Source organism: Schistocerca americana, chromosome 4, assembly GCF_021461395.2.
Source record: "Schistocerca americana isolate TAMUIC-IGC-003095 chromosome 4, iqSchAmer2.1, whole genome shotgun sequence".
NCBI classification, from domain to species: domain Eukaryota; kingdom Metazoa; phylum Arthropoda; class Insecta; order Orthoptera; family Acrididae; genus Schistocerca; species Schistocerca americana.
The window spans coordinates 852515759-852532084 of NC_060122.1; positions in this window are offsets into that span (position 1 = coordinate 852515759).

Below are 16326 nucleotides of genomic sequence, written 5' to 3' on the forward strand. Positions count from 1 at the left end.
ATTTAATCTTGAATAGTGAAGATCGTCCTTTCTCCTAGTATTGTAGTTATGCACACTGCTATTACTTTTGAATTGGGTTTGGTTGTTAATAACAAATTTCATAAGAGAGTATATATACTGAGAAGCTACTGTGAATATCCCTAGATCCTTAAATAAATGTCTGCAGGATGATCTTGGGTGGACTCCAGCTATTATTCTGATTACACGCTTTTGTGCAATAAATACTTTATTCCTCAGTGATGAATTACCCCAAAATATGATGCCATATGAAAGCAATGAGTGAAAATAGGCGTAGTAAGCTAATTTACTAAGATGTTTATCACCAAAATTTGCAATGACCCTTATTGCGTAAGTAGCTGAACTCAAACGGTTCAGCAGATCATCAATGTGTTTCTTCCAATTTAATCTCTCATCAATGGACATACCTAAAAATTTGGAATATTCTACCTTAGCTATATGCTTCTGATTAAGGTCTATATTTATTAATGGCGTCATACCATTCACTGTACGGAACTGTATGTACTGTGTCGTATCAAAATTCAGTGAGAGTCCGTTTACAAGGAACCACTTAGTAATTTTCTGAAAGACAGTATTGACAATTTCATCAGTTAATTCTTGTTTCTCAGGTGTGATTACTATACTTGTATCATCAGCAAAGAGAACTAACTTTGCCTCTTCATGAATATAGAATGGCAAGTCATTAAAATATAATAAGAACAACAAAGGACCCAAGACTGACCCTTGTGGAACCCCATTCTTGATACTTCCCCAGTTTGAGAAATGTGCTGATTTTTGCATGTTACGAGAACTACTTATTTCAACTTTCTGCACTCTTCCACTTAGGTATGAATTAAACCATTTGTGCACTGTCCCACTCATGCCACAATACTTGTGCTTGTCTAGCAGAATTTCATGATTTACACAATCAAAAGCCTTTGAGAGATCACAAAAAATCCCAATGGGTGGTGTTCGGTTATTCAGATCATTCAAAATTTGACTGGTGAAAGCATATATGGCATTTTCTGTTGAAAAACCTTTCTGTGTTTGAAGCTGTTTAGAGTTTTGGTATATGTGCAGTAGTCTTTTGTTACATCATTACAGTGTCGTGTGTTATAACTATGTACATCAGAATTCCGATCAAAACTTGACAAGTTCTTTTTAATGTATACGAGAGATTGAAATATGTGTATACATGGCAAGGTGATAATACTAAGTTTACTAAGTAATTCTCTACAGTGCGTTCTAGGTGGTACTTTACATATCAGTCTGACAGCTTTTTTCTGGGGTGTAAATAAGCATTTTGAGTAGCAATTGTATCCCCACAAGATTGTCCCATACGTCAAATGAGAGTGAATATAAGTATAATAGACAGAAAGCAAAATTTTCTCATCTATTGTTGTTGTAATTTTCTGAGCATAAATGCTCCATTGTATGAATCTTTCAATAACCACTACAGCAGAATACTGTCACATGATCTTCCACAAGAAGCCAAAAAATTCTGGTTGTATGTAAAGGCTGTTTGGGGCACCAAAGTCAGTGTCCACTCACTCTCGAGTGAAACAGGAACTGAAATTGAGGGTAGCAAAGCATTAGATGTAATGCTTAGCTCCGTTTTCAAATGTTCTTTTAGAGAGGAAACATAGCAGAACTGCCCCAATCTAATCCTTGTACACTGGAAAGATGAATGAATAAGTATTCGGGTCAGCAGTGTTGAGAAACAGCTGAAATCGTTAAAATTGAGCAAAGCTGCAAGGCCCGATGGAATCCGTATGAAATTCTATACCCTCTCTTCCAACTACAATCTATAGTAGCTCTCCTGAACAACAAACCGTTCCCAGTAGTTGGAAGAAAGTACAGGTCACACCCACTTAAAAGAAAGCTAGTAGAAGTGATCCACAAATCCACCATCCGATATCTGTGACATCAATTTGTTGTAGAATTTTAGAACACATTCTGAACTCAAAAATAATGAGATATCTCGAGCAGACTGACATCCTCCATGCCAACCATCTTGAATTCCGAAAACATCGATCGTACGAAACCGAATTTGTACTTTGCTCGCATAACATACTAAAAGCCTTGGATCAAGGCAGTCACGTAGATACAGTTTTTCTTGATTTCCGAAAAGCATTTCACTCACTATGACACCTACGCTTGTTGCCGAAAGTACGATCATATGGGGTCTCAAGAGAAATCTGTGGCTGGATTGAGGATTTTTGGAAAAGGGGAAACAGCATGTTAACTTGGTGGAGAGACATCATCTGGGACAAAAGTAACTTCGAATATGCCCCACAGAAGTGTGCTGGGATCTTTGCTGTTCATGTCGTATATTAATGAACTCAAGGAGAATATTAATAGTAACCTTTAACGTTTTGCAGACTGTGGAAGCTGCGTAAATATTCAACCACATCTTGATAATATACCAAAGTGGTGCAAAGATTGGAAACTTGCTTTAAATGTTCAAAAATGTAAAATTGTGCAATACACAAAAGGAAAAACGTAGTATCCTAAGATTATAATATCAATGAGTCACAGTTAGAATCAGTCAAATTCTACAAGTACCTCAGTGTATCAGTCTGTACAAATATGAAATGGACTTATCGTATGAGCTCAGTTGTGGATAAAGCCGGTTGTAGACTTCTGTTTCTTGGTAGAATACTGGGGTAGTGCAATGGGGGCTACAAAGGAGATTGCTTACAAATGACTGATGTGAACCATTCTAGACTAGAACTCAAGTATGTCGGACCCATGCCAAGTAGGACTAGCTGGGGATATTGAACGTGTACAGAGAGTAGCACCATGACTGGTCACAGGTTTCTTTGACACATAGGGATGTGTCACAGTGTTGCTGAAGAAACTGAAATGGCAGACTCTTCAAAATAGACGTAAGCTATCCCAAGAAAGCCTGCTTAACAAGTTCCAAAAAATGGCTTTAATGATAACTCTAGGACAGTGGTTCTGAAACTTTTTGAGCTTTAGGTGCATTTAAAAGGCTTAAAATAATTGTGGGAGCACTATAGGCATATTTCTTAGGCATACTGTGAAAAGGAAAGTTGCTGTTCACCGTACAGTGGAGACGCTGAGCTGCAAATAGGCACAACAAAAATACTGTCACAAATATTGCTTTCGACCAGTAAGGCCTTTGTCAAAATTAGACGACCAACAAGCATATACACACTCACGCAAACTTAACACACACACCATTTGTGTTTGCGTGAGTGTGTATGAGAGCATTTGAAGTCTAATTTTGACAATGACCTTACTGACCTCAAGATACATCTGTGACAGTCTTTTTGTTGTGCCTATCTGCGACTCAGCGTCTTCGCCAAATGGTGAGTAGCAACTTTCCTTTTCACAATATTGTTACATTCTGTCCTGGATTTTCCCATTGTTTCATTTCTGAGGAATATTTTATAGTAGTCAATACAGAAAATAAATACCGTGATAAAATAACACTTAAGTCATTTTATTTTGGATTTCACGTCCAGACTACAGAAAGTACAACTTATGTTTTAAAAAAATACATTATCACAATATGACAAATAATTTCTGTATAAAAATGTGAGATATTCATGAAGCACGATTGTCACCCAAATGTGACGGCTGAGCACTGTGTTGCCTCCTAACCTGCCAAGACGAAAGGCAAGAGAAACTATTAAGTGAAACATATTGAAATGAAATAATGCAATAAAACAAACGATTAATTCAAATTATAGAGAAAAGTAATAATGAAAAACAAATGAAATGTATCTTGTGTCTACTCTTTCTAGTGTTCATGAGAAACATGAGCCTGATATGTTCTCGCGATTTCTTCAATGTTTGGAGGTATATTTGAAAGACAAACTCTCTTCTCCTCGTCAATACATTGAAGAGTTCCACTCTTTTTACATTTAATTGCGATGAGGGCAGGAAATCCTAATTCACATAAATCTGATGTCGAAAACTAGTAAAATCTTCAAGGCCTTTTTAGATATCGACTCAGACTCTTCTTTTATAGAAATCCAAGAGGCCCCAAGAGACTACTCCTCTCACCTAATCATCAGTCCACGCTCAGAGATATAGCTGCCAATTCTTCTTTTTCTGTTAATGTTAAGCTGAAGTCATCTGAAATTTCCATGAATGGATTTTGAATCCAATCGTACTGTTCAGTGTTGAAGGCTGGAAAATAAGAACTCAAGTTCTCTTTATTAATTTATTTATATACACGTCAAGTTCCGTAGGACCAAAATGAGAAACAAATCTCCAAGGTCATGGAACACGTCAGTAATATATAAGTATAAAATATAATAAAGTATAATATAATATAACATAACATAATATAAAAGTAATAACAGATTAAATAAAATGTTTATTTATGAACCAGAAAAAAATCAAGCAGAAAGTTTAAGTAAACACAATCAACAGTACAATAAGTATCAGCTTAATTTTTCAAGGAACTCCTTGATAGAATAGAAGGAATGACCCATGAGGGAACTCTTCAGTTTCGATTTGAAAGTGCCTGAATTACTGCTAAGATTCTTGAGTTCTGGTGGTAGCTTATTGGACATGGATGCAGCAGTATACCGCAAACTGTTCTGCACAAGAGTTAAGGAAGTCTGATCCAAATGCAGGTTTGATTTCTGCTGAGTATTAACTGAATGAAAGCTGCTTATTTTTAGGAATAAGCTAATATTGATAACAAGAAATTACAATAAGGAACGTATGTATTGAGAGGCCAATGTCAAAATACCCAGGTGTCGATAAGAGCTTTGTGAACTTACACCACTTATTGTCCGAACTGCCTGTTAGTTTATTTTCTACAAGCCATGAACTTAGGTCATGAACCGCACTATTTGAAACAGAGCCAGTGTTGCACACAACATCCTTTACTACCAAGCTAGTGTCATCAGCAAACAGAAATATTTTAGAGTTACCTGTAATACTAGAGGGCATATCATTTATATAAATAAGGAGCAGGAGTAGCCCCAACACTGATTCCTGGGGCACCCCCCACTTGACCATACCCCACTCAGACCCTACATCACAACCATTCTCAACACTGTGGATAATGACCTTTTGCTGTCTGTTGTTAAAGTAAGAGGTGAAACAGTTGTGAGGTACTCCCTGTATTCTGAAATGGCCCAACTCCTGGAACAATGTTTTGTGATCAACACAATCAAACGCCTCAGTCAAATAAAAAAATATGCCTAGCATTAGAAACTTCTTGTTTAATCCATCCAGTACCTCACAGAGAAAAGAAATACAGCATTTTCAGTTGTTAAGCAACTTCTAAAGCCAAACTGTACATTTGATAGCAAATCGTGTATATAAAATGATCAATTATCCTTACATATACAGCCTTTTCAATAACTCTAGCAAACACTGATAGCATAGAAAAAGTTCTAAAGCTGTATATATTATCCCTTTATCCCTTTATATAAAGCAGCTTTACAACTGAGTACTTAAATCATTTAGGAAAGTGACCATTCCTAAAGGAAAATTTACAAACAGGGCTAAATACAGGGCTAACACGTGCAGCACAGTACTTAAATATTCTGCTAGGCACTCCATCATATCCATGAGAGTCCTTAGCCTCAGTGATTTAATTATTGACTCAATCTCGCCTTGTCTGTATCACAGAAGAGTATTCCAGACATCAATCCTGGAAAGGCGTTTGCCACGAGAGTTGTACAATTCCCTGTAGAAACTAAATTTTTATTTAATTCAACAATGTTCAGAAAATGATTCTTAAATATATATATCTGTACATATATCTGATTTGTCAGCAACAGAAATATTCTTACTGCAAACTGACTTTATATTGTCAGCCTTGTGCTGCTGACCAGACACTTCCTTCACAACTGACCATAGGGTTTTAATTTTATCTCTGAATTAGCTATTCTATTTGCATATCGCATACTCCTTGCCTTCCTGATAACATTTTAAGCACCTTACAGTACTGCTTGTAATGGGCTACTGTAGCTAGATTGTGACTACTAACATTTTGATATAATTCCCTCGTTGTTCTACATGATATCCTTACCCCACATGTCAGCCACCCAGGCTGCCTTTTACAACTAGTACACCATTTAGAACATTCTAATGGAAAGAAACTCTCAAAGAGCGTGAGAAATGTGTCAAAAAAAATTCTCTGTTGCAGTTGGATTAACTTTCTACATAATTTGTAATTATATATGACAGTTTTTTAGTACAAAAGCGTTTTAGTGTTAAAATTGGTGTTTCATGGTCTGAAAGGCCATTCACCATTTTACTAACAGAATGCCCTTCTAGTGATGAAGAATGGATAAAAATATTATCTATGGCGGTACTACTGTTCCCCTGCACCATTGTTGGGAAAAACACAATCTGCATCAGATCATTTGAATTTAGGAGATCTACCACCATCCTTTTTCTTGCACCATCATACACAAAATTTATGCTGAAGTCACCACATATAACTAATTTCTGGTACTTCCCATAAAGTGAATCAAGAACCCTCTCTAGCTTGAGCAGAAATGCTCTGAAGTCAGAGTTAGGGGACCTATAAACAACATCAACAATTATTAGTTTCAGTAAATTCAACTGTCCCTGCACAACATTCAAATATCTGTTTGGTGCAGTGTCGTGTTACGTCTATGAACTCAAATGGGATACTGTTTTTTACATACTTGATCACTCTCCCACCCCAAAAGGAACTCCTTGAAAAACAGCCAGCTAATCTGTATTCTGGCAAAGGAAGCCTCTGGATTGTCAAATTATTTAAGTGGTGCTCCAAGATACCAATAATTTCAGAGTCAACATCTATCAGCAGTTCATTAACTTCATTTCTAATACTTCTCATATTTTGATGAAATATTCTAATTCCTTCTCTACTTGGAAACATGACGTCCTCTGAAGGTGAGACCTTACTTAGAGGGACTTCCTTTAAGCAGGTATACCTATCAGCTGAATTCAATCTAAAAGAGGTGCAGCTCCGACACCAACTACTGCAGGAATTTTACCATGATTGATGCCACTACCACCTATAAGCTTTGCCAGACTCCCATTCCCATACCTATTGAGGCGGCGGCCGTGCCTAGTGAAACCCGATCTATCGACAGACCCAGCTGGCACCACTGAAATGTACCCCATGCCCTCTGCCATTGGTGCCCTCTCCAGCCCCATGTTAACGCGCCTAACAGCCACATCAGAATGAGGCCGATCATGGCGCTGAAACAGTAGCACGCAATGCACATCAATGCCACCAGTTTCAGTGGCTATGATTAAATGATCTATTAATGTTGGAAGTACACTACTGGCCATTAAAATTGCTACACCACGAAGATGACGTGCTACGGACGCGAAATTTAACCGACAGGAAGAAGAAGATGCTGTGATATGCAAATGATTAGCTTTTCAGAGCATTCACACAAGGTTGGCGCTGGTGGCGACACCTACAACGTGCTGACATGCGGAAAGTTTCCAACCGATTTCTCATACACAAACAGCAGTTGACCGGCGTTGCCTGGTGAAACGTTGTTGTGATGCCTCGTGTAAGGAGGGGAAATGCGTACCATCACGTTTCCGACTTTGATAAAGGTCGGATTGTACACTATCGGTTTATCGTATCACGACATTGTTGCTCTCGTTGGTCGAAATCCAGTGACTGTTAGCAGAATATGGAATTGGTGGGTTCAGGAGGGTAGTACGGAATGCCGTGCTGGATCCCAACAGCCTCGTATCACTAGCAGTCGAGATGACAGGCATCTTACCCGTATGACTGTAACGGATCGTGCAGCCACGTCTCGATCCCTGAGTGAACAGATGGGGACGTTACCCTTGACGCTGCATCACAGACAGGAGTGCCTGCGATGGTTTACTCAACGACGAACCTGAGTGCATGAATGGCAAAATGTAATTTTTAGGATGAATCCAGGTTCTGTTTACAGCATCATGATGGTCGCATCCGTGTTTGGCGACATCGCGGTGAACGCACATTGGAAGCGTGTATTCGTCATCGCCATACTGGCGTATCACTCGACGTGACGGTATGGGGTGCTATTGGTTACACGTCTCGGTCACCTCTTGCTCGCATTGATGGCACTTTGAACAGTGGACGTTACATTTCAGATATGTTATGACCCGTGGCTCTACCCTTCATTCGATGCCTGCGAAACCCTAAATTTCAGCAGGATAAGCACGACCGCATGTTGCAGGTCCTGTACGGGCCTTTCTGGATACAGAAAATGTTCGACTGCTGCCCTGGCCAACACATTCTCCAGATTTCTCACCAACTGAAAACGTCTGGTCAATGGTGGCCGAGCAACTGGCTCGTCACAATACACCAGTCACTACTATTGATGAACTGTGGTATCATGTTGAAGCTGCATGGGCAGCTGTACCTGTACACGCCATCCAAGCTCTGTTTGACTCAGTGCCCAGGCATATCAATTCCGTTATTACGGCCAGAGGTGGTTGTTCTAGGTACTGATTTCTCAGGATCTATGCACCCAAATTGTGTGAAAATGTAATCACATGTCAGTTCTAGTATAATACATTTGTCCAATGAATACCCGTTTTCATCTGCATTTCATCTTGGTGTAGCAATTTTAATGGCCAGTAGTGTATTTCATTTATGCATGTGCTCCTTAGCAACGGGAACATTTCCAAGTTACCTTGAACAGCTTTACTTTTTTATATTTGTAGTTTTCTGTGGAATGCCTAAATTTTGTACGTGAATGTGAGGATATTTTCTTCTTTCCCTTGCATGCTAGTGTTCAAAATGTTGAAGTGCTGAACTATATCGGCCAAACACTGCAATCTGGCAATCCAAAATTCATTCCAAAGGAGGTTGCAAAAATGTAAATGTTTCATTTCTTAGAAAAAAACACGAGTTCTTGTCGTAGCTCATGCACTCGGGCAAGTACTTTCCCCCTCGACAACTATCTGACTTCTCTTTGTAAAAGCAACCGTCTGTGTTCTAACTCCATACCGACACAAAGTTTTTGGGATAAATGGAGTCTGACAGGTCTTCTTTTAATAAAATTTACTATCTGAACAACTTGCTCTAAGACTTCTCTCAGTTTTTCTCCCAATGTTTTTGCTGTTAAGGTCTCCCTACGAAGAATGCAGTGAGTTATGATAACATCTTAATTGTTTTTACAAAAGAAATAACACGCTTAACACAGCCTACCAATGAGGGTCGCCATCTGTACAAATGCCTGCACACGACGGTCATGTTAACTGCACCTTATTTAGATAATCATTTAAAATGTTGAAAACATCCTCACCTTTACTAGACACACTTAGTTCCTTGCAAAAAAGACGCTGATTTACTATTTGATCTTGATTAATGAAACGGAAAAATGCTAAGCGTTGCGATTGGTTGGTAATATCTGTTGAGTCATCAACTTGCAATGCAAAGTTTGAGTGCTTAATTTTATTACTGCATACATTTCTCAATATCAGTAGACATTTCTGCAATATGGCTGTGAACTGTATTATTCGACAAAGGGATCTTGCTCATTTTCATAGCTGCTTTATCTCCTAGCATCCTCACGACCTTTTTCTGCAAGCAGGCAAAATAAGTGACTCATCTATAGTATGAGCTTTCATACTCTTTGCTATTAGTTCAGAGACTTGGTAGGAAGCGATCAGAACTTTGTCAGAAATTCTTTTAAAAGAATTTGCCGCCCTTTTTTGTTGTGCAGATGGTCTGTTGAAATAGCTTACAGGTTTATCTTGCAAATGTGAATGTGTTGTTTTAAAATGTTTGCTCAGTTTACTAGGAAGCAGAGATTCAGTTGCCATTTTATACCCACATACTAAGCATAGCCGGAAACGATATCTTCACCCCCAGTCCAAAGTGAAACAATAGATTATGTAGCTTTCATTGCACTTACGACTAGTCCGCTGTTTTGCCTCTTTACTTGTACTTAGCGTTTGTTCACTTCCAGAATCGCATTCTTTGACGGCATGCTTGTTCTTCAGAAATCTGTCCATTTTATTTTGTTGTATTTTGCATATAGTATTCACTTCTAACACTTTGAAATTAAGCAGTACGCTGTACACAGAACATGAGCACCACATATGCTAACAACACCTCACTGCACATATCAATACCACCTGAAAGCTCTGCGATAGCGTCTGACCCACAACAAAGGAATAGTGTTTTAATTTTGGGCCTGGAGTCTTGTGCCTCCATGAGTTAACAGAGCTGCCAACGATACTTTTCAAGTTCTGTTAACCTTGCTGGGTTTCTGTCATGAATCCGCTGGATCACTAAACTGCAGTGGAAATGATGCTCAGAACTAGCAAGGCTTCATGAACAATGACGATCATGTTCACTTCTGCTACTCACCTGTAGCAAAGAACATGAAATGAAATTCTTTTAGTCATGGACAGCTCGAGGTCAAACAATAAGCAGCTCTCATAGATAATTTCCTCTCCCGGTTTCTCTTTTCAATAATATTTCATTGACAGGAGAAAGGTATGCATTTTCAATAAACTATTATTAAAAAGTGACTGGTTGTGGATGTTATTTATAATTTTTTGATACACTGTCACGGTACCTACATCTATCTATATCTACATGGGTACTCTGCAAATCACATTTAAGTGCCTGGCAGAGGGTTCATCCAATCTCCATCACAATTCTCTATTATTCCAATCTCATATAGCGTGCGGAAAGAATGAACACCTATATCTTTTCGTACAAGCTCTGATTTCCCTTATTTTACCGTGGTGGTCGTTCCTCCCTACGTATGTCAGTGTCAACAAAATATTTTCGCATTTGGACACTCTCTCCCATATTTCGCGATAATACAAAACGTGCTGCCTTTCTTTGAACTTTCTCGATATACCCCATCTGGTCCTATCTGGTAAGGATGCCACACCACACAGCAGTATTGTAGAAGAGGACGGACATGCGTAGTGTAGGCGATCTCCTTAGTAGGTCTGTTACATTTTCTAAGTGTCCTGAAAATAAAACACAGTCTTTGGCTAGCTTTCCCCACAACATTTTCTATGTGTTCCTTCCAATTTAAGTTGTTCATAATTGTAATACCTAGGTACTTAGTTAAATTTATGGCTTCTAGATTAGACTGATTTATCGTGTAACCGAAGTTTAACGAGTTTCTTTTAGCACTCATGTGGATGACCTCATACTTTTCTTTATTTAGGGTCAACTGCCACTTTTCGCAACATTCAGATATCTTTACTAAATCGTTTTGCAGTTTTTGTGTTCTTCTGATGACTTTATTAGTCGATAAACGACAGTGGCATCTGCAAACAACCAAAGATGGCTGTTCAGATTGTCTCCCAAATCGTTTATATAGATAAGGAACAGCAAAGGGCCTATAACACAACCTTGGGGAACGCCTGAAATCACATCTGTTTTACTCAATGACTTTCCGTCAATCCTAAGTAGGTCATAAAGGCCAATAATAATAACATGCAGTTCACTGCCCACGTGCTATTGCAGGGACACTCAGAGTCAGGTGGAACAGGTTCGGAATCATTGGGAACGACACAAAATCTGCCAAACTCTATGAACAAGCTCAATCTCAGCGTGGCTACCATCATAAAAGAAAAACGTCCATAGGAAAATCAACTGCGAAACAATAGCCCAAGAAGATCAGACAATATCCGTAAGAGTTTCCATCGGAAAAATCTGTCAATCGTCAAATATTTTTCATCCTTTTGTCCTCAGTCTGAACGCTTGGATCTGACCAGAAATCCATGAACGCTTGACAGCAATGTGGATTAACCCAATGATTATTTACAAACCTTAAGAGTGACTCAACTGTCGTACTGTTTGGTTGCCGAAAGAGGGCAGGGAACGAGGAGTGCGAAAATAATTTGCACAGCGCTTACACGGCGAACGGTGGTGAGAGGGAGGAATGGTTAGGAATAATTTCATGACCAATGCTAGTCATCCACGGATGCCCGTGTGCCTGGTACCGACCAGCGATTAAGGTAGTTATATTTTTCACACAAAAGTGAAAAGGGTTCCCTAAAAGCGCCTTCTTTCCCTCAAAAATTGTAAAATTAAGGTAACGCTGTTGTAATTCAGTTCTAGTGCAAGGAGTTGAAGAAAATGGCAATTGAAGCATTTAAGGTTATAAATGAGCATGAAGCATTATGTTGCAAGAAACTTGTAGTACATGGTTGCAGTCTTGGACTGCAAGTTTTTTACGACATATGAAATATGTTACTGTGTCGTCCAGGCCAAAGTTTACCACAAATAAAGTGTTACATTTATAATCATAGTTACACTCATTATTAAATGAATTAATCACTCCCACCACTGCATATTGTTATGATTGTAGCAATGTGACAGTTACCTGAGAGTTCTGTTTCTCCAGACCGCAGCATTCTGCCAGCGAAATAATTATTTTTCTTGCCCCACTATGAATTAGGCCTACACTTCCCTAGAATTCCTTACACCTCTCGGTAGTGTAAGGGATGACCTTTATGGGCCAGCAATGGCTTTGTCATCACTCATTATTTTGAAATACCTCTGCCCGGTTCCCAAACAGCCGCTACTGTTAGATAGCTAAGGTTAGCAGCAATGGAGAGAGAAGACAGTCGGCATGAAACGTTCCGAATACTGTCGACTCTACAAGGAGAATAAGCTAACTTATTTCCTTAACCAAACTGAACCATTCTATAAAAGTTAAGGACTCGTTACGTATTATACCTGTCGTGAAATGGATAAAATTAACTATACGTTCTTTCATATTTGGCCATATGTTTTCCCAAAACATTGCAGGGCGTACCTTTGAGAACCACTGCTCTAGGAAAATACTATGTACGAGGGTAAGTCAAGCCAATTATTATCCGCAATTTAGTTATATTTTTGTTTATTTTGGTATTACTGTCGTTTTACGTTGATGAGACATGCTTTGTTTATTTGTTGTTATAACCTTTGCAATTTTAAAATTGTAGGTTACTTTGATTATCGCTGCCATGGTGTTAATCATCGCTGCCCCGCTGTCTATTTGCACCAAAGAAGAGCAACGTTCAGTGATCAGTTTTTTGTGGTCCAAAGGCGTATCAGGGGCCAAAATTCATCTAAGACTTTCGGTACAGTGTGGGAACAGTAATTTCAGTGTTTTGCCACAACGGAGTGTCTACGAATGGATTGAAAAATTCCGAAATGCTCGCACAAGTATTACGCATGATGAAGGAGCTGGACGACCGTTTACTGCCACAAATGAAGAAACCATTGAGCGTTCACGTGTATTGATTCTCTTAGAAAAACGATTGACTACTGACAAAAGTGGCACATCGTCTCCAGCATAGTCATGGTTCAGCCTACGAAATCATCTACAATAGACTTGGATTTCATAAAGTTTGTGCAAGATGGGTCCCAAAACAACTCACACTGTTGCATAAACAAACACCCTTGGACATCTGCAAAAGACATTTGGATCGCTATGGTAACGTAGGGGACAACTTTTTATACAGTGTCACTACTGGTGACGAAACATGGATCCATCATTAGGAGCCGGAGAGTAAATGGCAGAGTGTGGAATGGAAACATCCAAATTCGGAGTGCAATTAGAAGTTCAAGACCCAACCGTCCGCAGGAAAACTAAGGCTTACGGTTTTTTGGGATACACAAGATCCAGCACTGGAACATTATGGGGAAAGGGGCGTAACAATAAACAGTGTACGTTACAGTGAGATGCTTACTGCCAGGCTAAAGCCGGCAATGCGAAGCAATCACCGAGGATAGCTGTCAAAAGGTGTTGCCTTGTTGCACCACAATGCCCGTCCGCATACTGCTGCCTACACTCCTGAAACGCTCCAGAATATCAAATTTGAGTTACTGGATCATCCTCCATATAGTCGCGATCTTTCCCCTTCTAACTATCACTTGTTTGGTCCAATAAAACAGGCATTAAGGGGCTATCGATTTGCCTCGGATGAAGCAGTGAAAGAAGCAGTGCAGCTCAGCTGAGAACTTATTTTTATGACGACATCAGGAAGCTTGTACAATGATGGGCCAAGTGCGTTGAAACGCAAGGAGACTATGTGGAAAAATGATGTTCTTGTAAGTTTCCTATTTGATTACAATAAAATTTTATAAGTACTTTGCGGATAAGAATTGACTTACCGTCGTATCACCCACTTAAGGATCTTGAGGACAAGATTAGAGTTATTAAAGCATGCAGAGAGACATTTAAAGAATCATTCTTCTTGGGCTCCATATATTAATGGAACGTTTAGAGACCCTAACAACTGGCATTGTGCGACGTACCCTCTGCCATGCACTTCACAGTGTTTTTCAGAGTATACATACAGACATAGGCTAGAGATGGGCGCAGTGTGGCAGACTGCACGCAGGCCGGACGTGTGGGCAGTTTGCAGTCCGAGGCTCGGCCTGTCTCGGCTCTGCTCAGTCCGGTCCTCCTCAGAAGTGCGCAGTGTAGCGCGACGTTCCATCCAGCACTGGGCTGTGGCGTATTAGGATCTGCATGACTGTCTTCAGTTCGGCAGATCCGTGGTGTCCGTGCTGTCTACCCATAGTCTACTTTATAGTGATACGATGGGTGTGCACGGGTCAAGTGGCCGTTTGCGCAAAAAGTGCCAACCTGGTGATCTATCGTCACAATCCTTTGAAAATGAATGCAAATGATAGAGAGACGAGAATTCTCAATGTCTATTATGCAGTTGTATAATCTATGTGTACTGCAAATGTGCTATGAAACGACATTGCAACACCATGCAAAAAGATCTTAAAGAATTATTTGACAATGAAAGTGTAACAAATTGCAGCGATCAGGAGACAGGGTTCACTGTTCTGTACGTCAAGTAGCACTTTGTGAGAATTTCCAGGTATGGAGTATATGAAGAAATCGAATTTCTGAAGTCACACGCATTAATCCACTGTCTGTTATAACAGTTTTCGGTGGAATTGAACAGTGAGTATGTAGACTTTATATTCTGCTGCAATGTGTGTTGGTTAAGTCAAGGGGCCTGCTTGGAACGATTTCTCGAGTTAAAATCCGCTATTGTTGAAGTTATGAAGCAAAAAGAAGTGCAGGAGCGAAAATAAAAAAAAAATCTGGAAAGGATTACAGACCTCGCATTTTATGTGGACTTTCCTGCACACTGCCCCCAGTAAGACACTGAAATTTTTTAAACAACTTATTTCTGATTTCATGGGGACGCATTTAAAAAAAATCGCGTTGTAGAAGGGACAAATCTGGCATAAAAGAAAATGCAAGGATTAAAGAATTCTTTGTGGCCTTTGAAGAACTATAAGGATACTTTTGTAAACATTTTGGACACACCGCGTCTTACCTCCATCTTTGATGGATGCATCTGCGGTTTAATTCCTGTTTTAAAGAAAAACCTTTTACGCTACAACTGTCCAGGACGGCTACATTGTTTTTCTCACGAAGACTTTCCGCTTCTCCGTAATAAGTTTGCAAACTTGATAAAATATTCCGATCTACGTACGAGTGTGAAAGACTTTTCTCGATTATGAAACAAAATAAGTCACTATTATGTAGCAACGTGAGCGCGAAAATCTGTGAAATTGTTCATGTCTGTCCGTATGGAGTAATTCACAGTTAAGACAAGAAGTATTCATTGCACAAAAGCGTGTAATAAGGACAGTAGCGGGAGCCCACCCAGTGTCGCCTTGAAGACATTTATTTAAGGAACTAGGGATATTCATAGTACCATCACAATACGTATATTCACTTATGAAATTTGTTATTAATAACTTGCCCCAAATCAAAAATAATAGCCCATTGTATAGCTACAACACTGGAAGAAAGGATGATCTTCACTATTCTGGGTTCAATCTGACTGGCACAGATAGAAGTGAATAGTGCTAACCCATAAGTCTTCGGTCATTTGCCAAACAGCATTAAATGTCTGACAGATAGCATTTAAAAACAAATTAAAAGAATTTCTGAATGACAAGCCCTTCCATTCAGTAGATGAATTTTTGATATGAAGTAGTAAGTGTGAAAGAGAAGTTGTGTAGAAACCTTATGTGAACCTGACACATTACACATTATTACAAAATGTTTCATTCATGATCTATGGAACAAGTACGAGTGTAATGCAATGTATGCCACGAGTTTGTATAAGGTAAAAACTGTAATATATCTTCAAGTACACTAAAAACAATTAAACAGTACTGAAAATTTGAATCTTTTGTGATGTATGTTCTTGAGAACTATGGAATTTTAAACCAGGTTGTAAGCAGTGCGGTTGCAATGCCTTCCAAACACGGCGCGTTGCCGCCTACCCCTCTTCCCCCACCTTCCCGCTCAGGCAGCATGCCGTGTGGCTCAGCGCTGCGGCACGCGTGCCAGGGCACGCCTCACGAGCCGAGCCGTGTTG